The 14,259-nt window shown below is 39.9% G+C and overlaps 1 protein-coding gene and 1 pseudogene across 1 annotated transcript in view; both read left to right on the top strand.

Moving 5' to 3' along the window:
* FLT3 (fms related receptor tyrosine kinase 3) overlaps positions 1 to 14,259 on the top strand; it is a 103,142-nt gene that overhangs the window by 30,842 nt on the left and 58,041 nt on the right. The window lies entirely within an intron of this gene.
* LOC136327703 (U2 spliceosomal RNA) lies at positions 7,622 to 7,737 on the top strand (annotated as a pseudogene).

The following is a 14,259-nucleotide window of genomic DNA, read 5'->3' on the forward strand; positions in this document are numbered from 1 at the left end:
GCTGCCTGCGCGCGCCCCTCCCCCAACGCTTGATTGTTAGCTTGAATGGCTGGGTGAGGTGCCCCGCCCACGGAGAGAATCTCCCAAATAGGGAAGACCACCCTGGTGCCTCTCCCGCTCGCCCTGCCGCTGGCGGCTGGATGGCACCAGGCGCAGGATAATGGGGCACCCTGGGTGTGCGTGCCAGTAGGGCGCTCTGGGCGTGTGGAATGCCCAGGGCACGCCCGCGAATGGGGTGCTCCAGGCACCGGTGGCTGGCGACTCTCACTCGCAGTGCGCGGGCCGCTGGGAACGTTAGCGGTGTTCGCTGTGCAACCGGACCGGGCGCGCGCCGGCGGCTGCTCGCTGCTCCCGAGTGTGGGCGGTGCTCGCTCTGCAACCGGACCGGGCACGCTGGTGGCTGCTCGCCTCTCTGGGGTGTGGGCGGTGCTCGCTCTGCAACCGGACCGGGTGAGCGCCCGCGGCTGCTCGCGGCTCCCGAGTGTGGGCTGACTCACCACAGGCGCACTCCCTCACGGCTTGAATGAACGTCCCTGCGGTAGCTTCCTCCACACCCTCGTCTCTCAGATTCAAGTGATAACAGTCCTTTCGCTTTCAGTTTGTGTGGAACTCCGGAATGCTCCAAGGATAAATTTTTCTGTTTCTAGTTGATAAATTTGTTGTGATTTAGGGGAGATCTGTCGGATGCGCTGCTCACGGCGCCATTTCCGTGACGTCACTCCTCTTTTCTTTTTTCTGCTCTGCTTCCATGCCTTTATTTATTGTGTCCTCTAACTCACTGATTCGATTCTCCATTCTCCTCTTCATTTATCCTGCTTTTAATTCCTTCCATTGTATTCTCTATTTCAGATATTGTATTTGTCATTTCTGACTGATTCTTTTTTATTATTTCAATGTCCTTTTTTTATATTTGCTATCTCTTTATTTAGGTGTTTGTAATGACCATCTATTTTTGTTCTAATATCTTTGAGCATCCCAACAATTGTTATTTTAAACTCTGCATCTGGTAATTTGGTTATATCTGGTTTATTTAGGTCCTTTTCTGCAAATTTCTCTTGTTTCTTTTTTATTGCATTTTTCTGCCTCCGCATTTTGTATTCACGGGAGTGGCTGTGATCATGTGCTCAGTTGCACAAGCCTTGGTGGCCTTGGGCTTTGCCCCGCCCCCATGGGTGGTGTTATGCTCGGTCCTGAGGGCACTGGTGAGCACCTTTGTTCAGCTGCGGTACTCCACCTGTTTCCAGGCTTTTGCCCCACCCTTGCAGGAGGAGCCCGCTCGTGGAACGGCTGCTAGCCTTGGCTCCACCAGCTGGGCAGGGCTGCATGCCCACGCTCAGCTCAGTAGCAGAACTCAGCCTGTTCTGGGCTTTTGGCTCCACCTTCGTGGGAGGAGCCGGCTCCCAAGTCAGACCACAAGCCTGGGTTGCACCGGTGGGAAAGGCTGTGCTCCTGAGTCCTTGCTCAGCGGCTGGTCTCCACCCTTTCTAGGGTTCCCGCTCTTCTCCCGTAGGCTGGATTACAGGATGCCGGCAGCTGGGCTTGACCGCTTTTGCACGCCCCCTCCTCCCCAGCCAGGCAAAACTAAGCTCACACCTGAGCCCAGTGGTGGCCAGCCGGCTTCCGCCCCTGCCAACAGAACCATGCTTCCATCTCCTGCTGCCGCCTGCCCTCTGGCGAGCCCTCAGCCACGTGGGTGCCGGCACTGCAGCTCAGACCCTAACCCTCACTCCTATAGACCGGAAAGCTCCCTCCTTCTAAGCAACTCTGCTCTGAGTGCTGCGGGGGGAGCTTGTTTGGCTGCTCTCCTGCTTCCCTTTGCTGGTATTGTTGTTTCCAGGGGAAATATTCACTTCAGATTTGGGGAGTGACTCGTCCCAGGGGTCAAGGTGGCTATCTCCCAAAATGTTTCTCCCTGTGCCTCCTAGATTACACTCTCTTCCTGCTACTCTGGTATTCTCTCTCTCCCCATCCCCCGGAGCCCTGGGTGAGTGGTTGTGAGAGAGGTTTTCTGCACGGTCCCTTTAAGAAGAATCCTGGGTCTGAGAAATCAGACTCTTTCTCACAAACAGTATCCTGACTTGTTTCCAGCTAAATACTGTCCTTACACCTCTTCTGGGCTCTGGGACTACAGGCTGGGACTCAGGACCCTCCCCTCTCTGCTAAACTCACCTCCAGCCACGCGAGTCTCTCCCAGCTGCTGTTTGCTCCGGGGAGATGGGCAGCCCTCTCCGCGTGTTCGCTTTTCCTACCAGTCTCGGTGTGGCTTCTTCAGTGTTTCTTTGTTGAAGAGTCCTCTTAGTTTAGTCCAAAGTTGGTTTTTCCAGATGATAGTTCTTAAAATTAGTTTGTAATCTGCTTTGGTTCTGGGAGGTAGATGTTGGTACGTCTGCCTACTCCAGCACCATCTTGTCTTCTCCCTGTTCTTCTTTACAGCTGCGTAATACTCTGTTGTTTGGATGTACCATACTTTTTTTGACGACTCTCCTTTGTATGAGTATTTAGGTTTTTACTAATAGTTTACAATTTCAAGTGAGCCCTGGTTGGTTGGCTCAACGGTAGAGCATCAGCCTAGTGTATGGACGTCCCAGGTTCAATTCCTCATCAGGACACACAGAAGCAATCATTTGCTTCTCCACCCCTCCCTTTCTCACTTCTCTCTCTTCTTTCTTTCCCTCCCTCAGCCACAGCTCGGTTGGAGCAAGTTGGCCCTGGGAGCTGAGGTTGGCTCCATGGCCTCACCCCAAGTGCTAAAATAGCTAGGTTGCCGAGCAACAGAGCAACAGCCCCAGATGGGCAAAGCATTGCCTGGTATGGAGATTACTAGGGGGATGCTGTTCGAGGTGTGTGTGGGAGTCTTTCTCTCTGCCTCCCCACTTCTCACTTAGAAAAATTAAAAAAGTAAAATTTAAAAAATACAATTACAGTTAATTATTAGAGGTATATTTCTAGAAAAGTGATTGTCGATTCAAACACTGAGTGCATATGTAGTTTTATTAGGTATTGCCAAAATCCTAGAAGGTTGTACCAGTTTGCATTCCTCACTGCCTCACTAACAAAATGTGTTGTAATACTTTATGCCAGATTAATAGCTGAGAAGTGATATTTCAGTGTGGTTTTTAATCTTATTTTTATTAATTTTAATGCAGTGACATTGATAAATCAGGGTATGTATGTTGAAAGAAACATTTCCAGATTATTTTGACATTTGATTATGCTGCATACCCCTCACCCAAAGTCAAATTGTCTTCTGTCACCTTCTATCTGAATTTCTTTGTACCCCTTCCTTACCCCTATTCCCTCCCTCTCCTTCCTCGCCTCCTCCACACCCCTCTACCCCACCCCCTGTAACAATCACATTCTTGTCCATGTCTCTGAGACTCATTTTTATGTCCCATTTATGTATGGGTTTATATAGTTCTTAGTTTTTTCTGATTTACTTATTTCACTCCATATAATATTATCAAGGTCCATCCATGTTGTTGTAAATGATCAATGTCATCATTTCTTATGGCTGAGTACTATTCCAAAGTACCAAAGCTTTTTAATCCACTCATCCTCTGATGGACATTTGGGTTGTTTTCAGATCTTCACTATTGTAAACAATGCTGCCATAAACATGGGGGTGCATTTTCCCTTCTGGAACCATTCTATGATGTATATTCCTAAAAGTGGGATAGCTGTGTCAAAAGGCAGTTTGATTTTAAATTTTTTGAGGAATCTCCATACTGTTTTCCACAGTGGCTGCACCAGTCTGCATTCCCACCAGCAGTGCAGGAGGGTTCCCTTTTCTCCACATCCTCGCCAGCACTTACTCTGTGTTGTTTTGTTGATGAGTGCCATTCTGACTGGTGTGAGGTGATATCTCATTGTGGTTTTAATTTGCATTTCTCTAATGATTAGTGATCTTGAGCATTTTTTTATATGCCTATTGGCCATCTGTATGTCCTCTTTGGAGAAGTGTCTATTCCTTTTTTTGCCCATTTTTGATTGGATTGTTTGTCTTTCTGGTGTTAAGATTTACAAGTTTTTTATAAATTTTGGTTATTAATCCCTTATCAGATGTACTGTCAAATATGTTCTCCCATTGTGTAGTTTGTCTTTTTATTCTGTTCTTATTGTCTTTAGCTGTGCAGAGCCTTTTTAGTTTGATATAGTCCCATTTGTTTATCCTGTCTTTTATTTCACTTGCCTGTGGAGATAAATCAGCAAATATATTGCTGCAAAAGATGTCAGAGAGCTTACTGCCTATGTTTTCTGCTAAGATGTTTATGGTTTCACGGCTTACATTTAAGTCTTTTATCCATTTTGAGTTTATTTTTGTGAATGGTGTAAGTTGGTGGTCTAGTTTCATTTTTTTGCAGGTAGCTGTCCAATTTTCCCAACACCATTTGTTAAGGAGGCTGTCTTTACTCCATTGTATTTCCTTACCTCCTTTGTCAAATATCAGTTTTCCATAGAGCTGTGGGTTTATTTCTGGGTTCTGCATTCTGTTCCATTGAATAGTATAGAGGAGGTTAGTCCGTGGGCAATTATTAGAGCAGTGGCCCCTATTTAGCTTCATGGGGATTGGATGAGAATGGCTACAATCACCAGGGCTATATGACTTACTGATGAGTAGGCAATTAGTGATTTTAGGTCTGTTTGACGTAAACAGATTGAGCTTGTTATGATTATGCCTCATAGTGACAGCATTATAAATGGGTATGCCATATTACTTGTGAGCGGCCTGTTCTGTGTGCCTGTTCTTATGCCAGTACCAGGCTGTTTTGAGTACAATGGCCTTGTAGTATAAGTTGATATCAGGAAGTGTGATACCTCCCCCTTTATTCTTCTTTTTTAAGATTGCTGAGGCTATTCGTGTTCTCTTTTGGTTCCATATCAATTTTTGGAATATGTGATCTATATCTTTAAAATATGTCATTGGTATTTTAATTGGTATTGCATTGAATTTATAAATTGCTTTGGGTAATATAGACATTTTAATGATGTTTATTCTTCCTAACCATGAGCACAGTATATGCTTCCACTTGTTTGTATCTTCCTTGATTTCTTTTATCAATGTTTTATAATTTTCCGAGTACAAGTCTTTAGTCTCTTTAGTTAAATGTACTCTTAGGTACTTAATTTTTTTGGTTGTAATAGTGAAGGGAATTGATTCCTTAATTTCTCTTTCTGACTGTGCATTGTTAGTGTATAAAAATGCCTCTGATTTCTGAGTATTAATTTTGTATCCTGCCACCTTGCTGAATTCATTTATCAGGTCTAGTAGTTTTTTGACTGAGAGTTTAGGGTTTTCTATATACAATATCATATCATCTGCAAATAATGATAACTTTACTTCTTTTCCAATTTGGATGGCTTTTATTTCTTCTGCTTGTCTGATTGCTGTGGCTAGGACTTTCAGCACTATGTTGAATAAGAGTGGTGAAAGGGGCCACCCCTGCCTTGTTCCTGATCTTAAGGGGATTGCTTTTAATTTTTGCCCATTGAGTATGATGTTGGCTGTGGGTTTGTCATAGATGGTTTTTATCATGTTGAGGTATGTTCCCTGTATTCCCACTTTGTTGAGAGTTTTGATCATGAATGGGTGCTGGATTTTATCAAATGCTTTTTCTGCATCTATTGAAATTATCATGTGGTTTTTCTCCTTCCTTTTGTTTATGTGATGAATCACATTGATTGATTTGCAAATATTGTACCAGCCTTGCCTCCACAGAATAAATCCCACTTGATCATGGTGTATAATTTTTTCCATATATTGTTGGATTTGGTTTGCTAATATTTTGTTCAGCATTTTAGCATCTATATTCATCAGGGATATTGGCCTATAGTTTTCTTTCTTTGTGTTGTCTTTGCCTGGTTTTGGAATCAGAATTATGCTCGCCTCATAAAAGGAGCTTGGAAGTCTTCCTTCCTCTTGAATTTTTTGAAATAGCTTGAGAAGGATAGGAGTTAGTTCTTCTTTGAATATTTGGTAGAATTCACTTGTGTAGCCATCAGGCCCAGGACTTTTCTTTGTTGGGAGTTTTTTGATAACTGTTTCGATATCATTTGGTATAATCGGTCTGTTTAGGTTTTCTGATTCTTCCAGATTGATTTTTGGAAGATTGTATGTTTCAAGGAATTTGTCCATTTCATCTAGGTTGTCTAGTTTTTTGGCATACAGTTCTTAATAGTATTTTCTTACAACATTTTATATTTCTGTTGTGTCAGTTGTTATTTCTCCACTCTCGTTTCTAATTTTATTTATTTGAGTCCTCTCTCTTTTTTTCTTGGTGAGTCTAGTTAAAGCAGCGGTTCTCAACCTGTGGGTCACGACCCTCGCGGGGGTCAAACAACCAAAACACAGGGGTCGCCTAAAGCCATCGGAAATACATATTTTATTTAAATATGTATTGTATAATAAATATGTATTTTCCGATGGCTTTAGGCGACCCCTGTGTTTTGGTCGTTCGACCCCTGCCGGGGTCACGACCCACAGATTGAGAACCGCTGAGTTAAAGGTTCATCAATCTTGTTTATATTTTAAAAGAACCAGCTCCTAGTTTCATTGATCCTCTGTATTGTTTCTTTAGTCTCTATGTCATTTATTTCTGCTCTGATCTTTATTATTTCCTTCCTTCTACTACATTTGGGCTTTTCTTGCTATTGTTTTTCTAGTTCTTTTAGATGTAGGGTTAAGTGGTTTATTTGAGCTTTTTCTAGCTTCTTAAAGTGTGCCTGTAGTGCTATGAACTTCCGTCAGTACTGCTTTTGCTGTGTCCCATAAATTTTGAGTTGTATTCTCATTATCATTCGTTTCTAGGAATTTTTTAATTTCTTCTTTGATCTCATTGTTAATCCATTCATTATTTAACAACCTGCTATTTAGTTTCCATGTGTTTGAGAATTTTTGAGCTTTTCTGTTGTGGTTCTTTTCTAGTTTCATGCCATTTTGATCAGAGAAAGTCCTTGATGTGATTTCAATCTTCCTAAATTTGTTGAGACCACTTTTGTGCCCTAACATGTGGTCTATCCTAGAGAATGTACCATGAGCACTTGAAAATAATGTATATTCTGCTTCTTTAGGGTGAAAGGTTCTGAAGATATCTATTAAATAGAGTTGATCTAGTGTGTCCTTTAAGTCTGCTGTTTCTTTGTTAATTTTCTTTTTTGAGGATCTATCTAGTGATGTTAGTGGGGTATTAAAATTCCCTACTATTACAGTATTTCTGTTGATCTTGCTCTTTATATCCATCAAAGTCTGCTTTATATATTTAGGTGCTCCTATATTAGGTGCATAGATATTTAAAATAGTTATATCTTTCTTTTGGATTGTTCTCTTTATTATTATGTAGTGGCCTTCTTTACCTCTTACTATATTCTTTGTTTTAAAGTCCATTTTGTCAGATATAAGTACTGCTACCCCAGCTTTCTTTTCATTTCCATTTGCATGAAATGTTTTTTTCCATCTTTTTACCTTCAGTCTATGTGCATCTTTTGTTTTAAGGTGTGTCTCTTGTAGACAGCATATGTACGGGGCCTGTTTTCTTATCCATGCAGCTACCCTATGTCTTTTGATTGGATCATTTAATCCATTTACATTTAAGGTTATTCAGTGTTGTTTTAATTTATGCTTCTCATAGCTTCTTGACCCTTTGGCTAAGATTAAGTGTAGTAACTGTTCTTATCAGTTTAATTTATGCTTCTCTAATTATAAGCAAGGTCAAACATTTCTCATATATTTAAGGACCATTCTTTATATATATATTTGTGTGAACTGTCCATTCATTTCATTTTCCTATTTTCTACTATGTTTTTAGTCCTGTGTCTCTCAATATTTAAAACTTACTTATATGTTAGGAATATTAGTCCTTTATTTGTAATATATATACAGTGTATATGTGTATGTGTATGTGTGTATATATATATATATATATACATATGTATATATTGCAAATATTTTCTTCAAGTATGTCAGGTTTGTAAAATCTTTATTCTATGCCCATTCTTTTTTTTTTTTTCATCTTTCTGAAGTGAGAAATGGGGAGGCAGAGAGATCCCATATGCACCCAACCGGGATCCACCCAGAAAGCCCACAAGGGGGTGATGCTCTACCCATCTGGGCTATTGCTCTGTTATAACTGGAGCCATTTTAGCACCTGAGGTAAGACCATCCTCAGTGCCCAGGCCAACTCTCTCCAATGGAGCCATGGCTGCAGGAGGGGAAGAGAGAGAGAGATGGGAGAGGGGGAAGTGTGGAGAAGCAGATGGGCACCTCTCCTGTGTACCCTGACCAGGAATCAAACCTGGAACATCTACATGCTGGGCTGATGATGCTCTACCACTGAGCCAACCAGCCACGGCCTATGCCATTTTTAAGATCCAGCTCCATTGCTGACTTCAGTGAGGCATGCCCTTCACCCCAATTTGGAAGTTGCCTGTCTTTCCTTTGAATTTCCAGAAAATTTAAATTTATCTTTCAAAGTAATTGGTACCTTTTTGTGGGTCACATTTCATTTCATTTACACTTATTTGTCATTACTAGACTAAAGACTTTTTTTAAAGGTATTTATTTTATTGATTTTAGAGAGAGGAAGGGAGAGAGAGAGAGAGAGAGAGAGAGAGAGAGAGAGAGAGAGAGAGAAACATCTGTTTCTATATGTGCCCTGACCAGGCAAAGTCTGGCAAAGTCTGCACTTTAGGATGATGCTCTAACCAATGAAGCTATCTGGCCAGAGCTCAAAACTCTTTAAGGACAAGGTTAGTATCTTTACTTTCTAGTTTTATAGTGCCCGGCAGATGATCTGGCATTTATCAGACATTGATTAAATTAACTTATCTGATACTAACTGAATAAGTGAACAATTAAAACCAGAAATATGGCTTATGATCAATAGCAGAAGAGCCTTCCTGCTCTTCACCTGAAGAAGCTTCTGTGTGCGTGTGTGTGCACATGCATGTATGCATGAACTATGCTACACATTAGGAGGTAGAAAGTGCAGGATCCAGCAGCAGATGTTGTTACCATGCCCTTCTCTTTTTCTTAATATATCTCAATTTTTTTGAAACAGGCAAGGAATGTGATTGTGGCAATGAGCCTATGAGGATTATCTGCCCAGACACAATTATATATTACCTTTTTTTTTAAAAAAAATTAATTTTTAGAGAGAGAGGAGGGAGAGAAACAGAGAGAGAGGGAGGTTTGTTGCTTCACTTATTCATGCTGTAATTGGTTGATTCTAGTATATACCCTGACTGGGGATTGAAACTGCAACCTCAGCATGTGGGAAGAACACTCTAACCAACTAACCAGGACCAAAAATATTTTAGTCTTTAAATTCTCACTAACACAAATACCAATTTACTAATACTACGTAGATTCCTATGTGTATACCAATAATCACTAAAACATTTATCTATGTATTAAAAATTTTGTGATTATTGTTATATTAGTTTGCGAGAGCTATCCTAACTAAGTGTCACAGGCTGGGTGACTTAAACAACAGAGATTTCTTGTTTCACAGTTCTGGAGGCCAGAAGTCCAGAATCTAGTTGTCAGCAGGGCTGTTTCCTTCTTAGGGCCGTGAGGGAAGGGCCTGGTCTAACCCTCTCTCCCTGGTTTGTAGGTGGCTATCTTCATACTCATATGGCATTCTCCAAATGCCATATCTTCTTTAAATTTCCTCTTTTTTTAAATTAATTTTAATGGGGTGACATTAATCAATCAGGGTACATAGGTTCAGAGAAAACATCTCCAGGTTATTTTGACATTTGATTATGTTGCATACACATCACCCAAAGTCATATAGTCTTTTGTCACCTTCTATCTGGTTTTCTTTGTGCCCCTCCTCTCCCCCCATCTCCTCCCTTCCCCTCCCCACCCCTGGTAGCCACCACACTCTTGTCCATGTCCCTGAGTCTTATTTTTTTTATTATGTCCCACTTATGTATGGAAACATATAGTTCTTAGTTTTTTCTTATTTACTTATTTCACTCAATATAATGTTATCAAGTTTCATCCATGTTGTTGTAAATGATCTGATGTCATCATTTCTTATGGCTGAGTAGTATTCCATAGTATGTATGTACCACATCTTCTTTATCCAGTCATCTATTGAAAAGGTTTTTTGGTTGTTTCCATGTCTTAGCCACTGTGAACAATGCTGCAATGAACATAGGGCTGCATGTGTCTTTATGTACCAGTGTTTTTGAGTTATGGGGATATATTTCGAGTAGAGGGATTGCTGGGTCATATGGTAGTTCTGTTTTTAATTTTTTGAGGAACCACCATACTTTCTTCCATAGTGGTTGTACTACTTTACATTCCCACCAACAGTGGATGAGGGTTCCTTTTTCTCCACAGCCTCTCCAACACTTGTTATTACCTGTCTTGTTGATAATAGCTAATATAACAGGTGTGAGGTGGTATCTCATTGTAGTTTTGATTTGCATTTCCCTAATAGCTAATGAAGATGAGCATCTTTTCATATATCTGTTGGCCATTTGTATTTCTTCCTGGGAGAAGTGTCTGTTCATGTCCTCTTCCCATTTTTTTATTGAATTGTTTGCTTGTTTGTTGTTGAGTTTTATGAGTTCTTTGCATATTTTGGATATTAGACCCTTATCTGTGCTGTTGTTTGAAAATATCATCTCCCATTTGGTTGGCTGTCTGTTTTTTTTTGTTGTTGTTGTTTTTTATTTTTTTTTATTTTTTACAGAGACAGAGAGTGAGTCAGAGAGAGGGACAGACAGACAGGAATGGAGAGAGATGAGAAGCATCAATCATTAGTTTTTCATTGCGCGTTTCAACACCTTAGTTGTTCATTGATTGCTTTCTCATATGTGCATGTGCCTTGATCGCAGCCCTTCAGCAGACCAAGTAAACCCTTGCTGGAGCCAGCGACCTTGGGTTCAAGCTGGTGGGCTTTTTCCTCAAACCAGATGAGCCCTCACTCAAGCTGGCGACCTCAGGGCCTCGAACCCGGGTCCTCTGCATCCCAGTCCGATGCTCTATCCACTGCACCACCTCCTGGTCAGGTGGCTGTTTGTTTTGTTGTCAGTTTCTTTTGCTGTGCAAAAGCTGCTTAGTCTAATATGGTTTCATTCATTTTTCTTTGCCTTCACTTCCCTTGCCTTTGAAGTCAAATTCATAAAGTGCTCTTTAAAACCAAGGTCCATGAGTTTAGTACCTATGTTTTCTTCTATGTAATTTCTTGTTTCAGGTCTTATATTTTGGTCTTTGGTCCATTTTGAATTAATTTTAGTAGAAGGGGACAAACTGTAGTTGAGTTGCATTCTTTTGCATGTGGTTTTCCAGTTTTCCCAGCACCATTTGTTGAAGAGGCTTTCTTTTCTCCATTGTGTGATGTTGGTCCCTTTATCAAAGAATGTTTGACCATATACATGTGGTTTTATTTCTGGGATCTCTATTCTGTTTCATTGGTCTGAGTGTCTATTTTTCTGCCAATACCGTGCTGTTTTGATTATCATGTATCTATAATATAATTTGAAGTCAGGTATTGTAATGCCCCCAACTTCGTGCTTTTTTCTTAGGATTGCTCTGGCTATTCGGGGTTTTTTACAGTTCCATATAAATCTGATGATTTTTTGTTCCATTTCTTTAAAAAATGACATTGGAATTTTGATGAGAATTGCATTAAATTTGTATATTGCTTTGGGTAATATAGTCATTTTGACTATATTTATTCTTCCTATCCAAGAACAAGGAATATTTTTCCATTTCATTATATCTTTTTCAATTTCCCTTAACAATGCTTTGTAGTGTTCATTATATAGGTCCTTTACATTCTTTGTTATGTTTTATTCCTAGGTATTTTATTTGTTTTGTTGCAACCATGAAAGGTATTGTTTTTTGAGCTCATTTCTGATGTTTGAGCTCATTGTTGGCATATCGGAAGGCAATGGACTTTTGGGTTTGTTTGTTTTTTTTAATGTATTTATTAACTTTAATGTAGTGACATTGATAAATCAGGGTACATATGTTGAGAGAAAATATCTCTATATTATTTTGACATTTGATTGTGCTGTATACCCCTCCCCCAAAGTTAAATTGTCTTCTGTCACCTTCTATCTGGTTTTCTTTGTGCCCCTCCCCTCCCCCAACCCCTCTCTCCTTCTTTGCCCCCTCCCCCCTCCCCCCACCCCCCACTCCTGTTGCCATCACATTCTTGTTCATGTCTCTGAGTCTCATTTTTATGTCCCTTCTATGTATGGATTCCTATAGTTCTTAGTTTTTTTTCTGATTTACTTATTTTACTTTGTATAATGTTATCAAGGTCCATCCATGTTATTGTAAATGATCCGATGTTATCATTTCTTATGGCTGAGTAGTATTCCATAGTATATATGTACCAAAGCTTTTTAATCCACTCCTCCTCTGATGGACATTTGGGTTGTTTCCAGATCTTCGCTATTGTGAACAATGCTGCCACAAACATAGGGGTGCATTTCTCCTTTTGGAGCCGTTCTATGGTGTCCTTGGGGTATATTCCTAAAAGTGGGATAGCTGGGTCAAAAGGCAGTTCAATTTTCAGTTTTTTGAGGAATCTCCATACTGTTTTCCACAGTGGCTGCACCAGTCTGCATTCCCACCAGCAGTGCAGGAGGGTTCCCTTTTCTCCACATCCTCGCCAGCACTTATTCTGTGTTGTTTTGTTGATGAGCACTATTCTGGCTGGTGTGAGGTGATATCTCATTGTGGTTTTAATTTGCATTTCTCTAATGATTAGTGATTTTGAGCATTTTTTCATATGCCTATTGGCCATCTGTATGTCCTCTTTGGAGAAGTGTCTATTCATCTCTTTTGCCTATTTTTGGATTGGATTGTTTGTCTTCTTGGTGTTGAGATTTATAAGTTCTTTATAAATTTTGGTTATTAACCCCTTATCAGACGTATTGTCAAATATGTTCTCCCATTGTGTAGTTTGTCTTTTTATTCTGTTCTTGTTGTCTTTAGCTGTGCATAAGCTTTTTAGTTTGATATAGTCCCATTTGTTTATCCTGTCTTTTATTTCACTTGCCCGTGGAGATAAATCAGCAATTATATTGCTCCGAGAGATGTCAGAGAGCTTACTGCCTGTTTTCTTCTAAGATTCTTATGGTTTCACGGCCTACATTTAAGTCTTTTATCCATTTTGTGTTTATTTTTGTGAGTGGTGTAAGCTGGTGATCTAGTTTCATTTTTTTGCAGGTAGCTGTCCAATTTTCTCAACACCATTTGTTAAAGAGGCTGTCTTTACTCCATTGTATTTCCTTACCTCCTTTGTCAAATATCAGTTTTCCATAGAACTGTGGGTTTATTTGTGGGTTCTCTGTTCATTCCATTAATTTATATGCCTGTTCTTATACCAGTACCAGGCTGTTTTGAGTACAATGGCCTTGTAGTATAACTTGATATCAGGAAGTGTGATACCTCCCACTTTATTCTTCTTTTTTAAGATTGCTGAGGCTATTCGTGTTCTTTTTTGGTTCCATATAAATTTTTGGAATATGTGGTCTGTATCTTTGAAGTATGTCATTGGTATTTTAATTGGTATTGCATTGAATTTATAAATTGCTTTGGGTAATATAGACATTTTAATGATGTTTATTCTTCCTAACCATGAGCACGGTATATGCTTCCACTTGTTTGTATCTTCCTTGATTTCTTTTATCAATGCTTTGTAATTTTTTGAGTACAAGTCTTTAGTCTCCTTGGTTAAGTTTACTCCTAGGTACTTTATTTTTTTGGTTGTAATTGTGAAGGGGATTGTTTCCTTAATTTCTCTTTCTGACTGTTCATTGTTGGTGTATAAAAATGCCTCTGATTTCTGAGTATTGATTTTATATCCTGCCACTTTGCTGAATTCAATTATCAGGTCCAGTAGTTTTTTTGACTGAGACTTTAGGGTTTTCTATATACAATATCATATCATCTGCTAATAATGATAGTTTTACTTCTTCTTTTCCAATTTGGATGCCTTTTATTTCTTTTTCTTGTCTGATTGCTGTGGCTAGGACTCCCAGGACTATGTTAAATAAGAGTGGTGAAAGGGGGCACCCCTGTCTTGTTTTTGATCTTAAGGGGATTGCTTTTAATTTTTGCCCATTGAGTATGATGTTGGATGTTCTCATAGATGGCTTTTATCATGTTGAGGTATGTTCCCTGTATTCCCACTTTGCTGAGAGTTTTGATCATGAATAGGTGCTGGATTTTATCAAATGCTTTTTCTGCATCTATTGAAATTATCATATGGTTTTTCTCCTTCTTTTTGTTTA

This window comes from Saccopteryx bilineata, chromosome 2 (assembly GCF_036850765.1).
Source record: "Saccopteryx bilineata isolate mSacBil1 chromosome 2, mSacBil1_pri_phased_curated, whole genome shotgun sequence".
Taxonomy (NCBI): Eukaryota; Metazoa; Chordata; class Mammalia; order Chiroptera; family Emballonuridae; genus Saccopteryx; species Saccopteryx bilineata.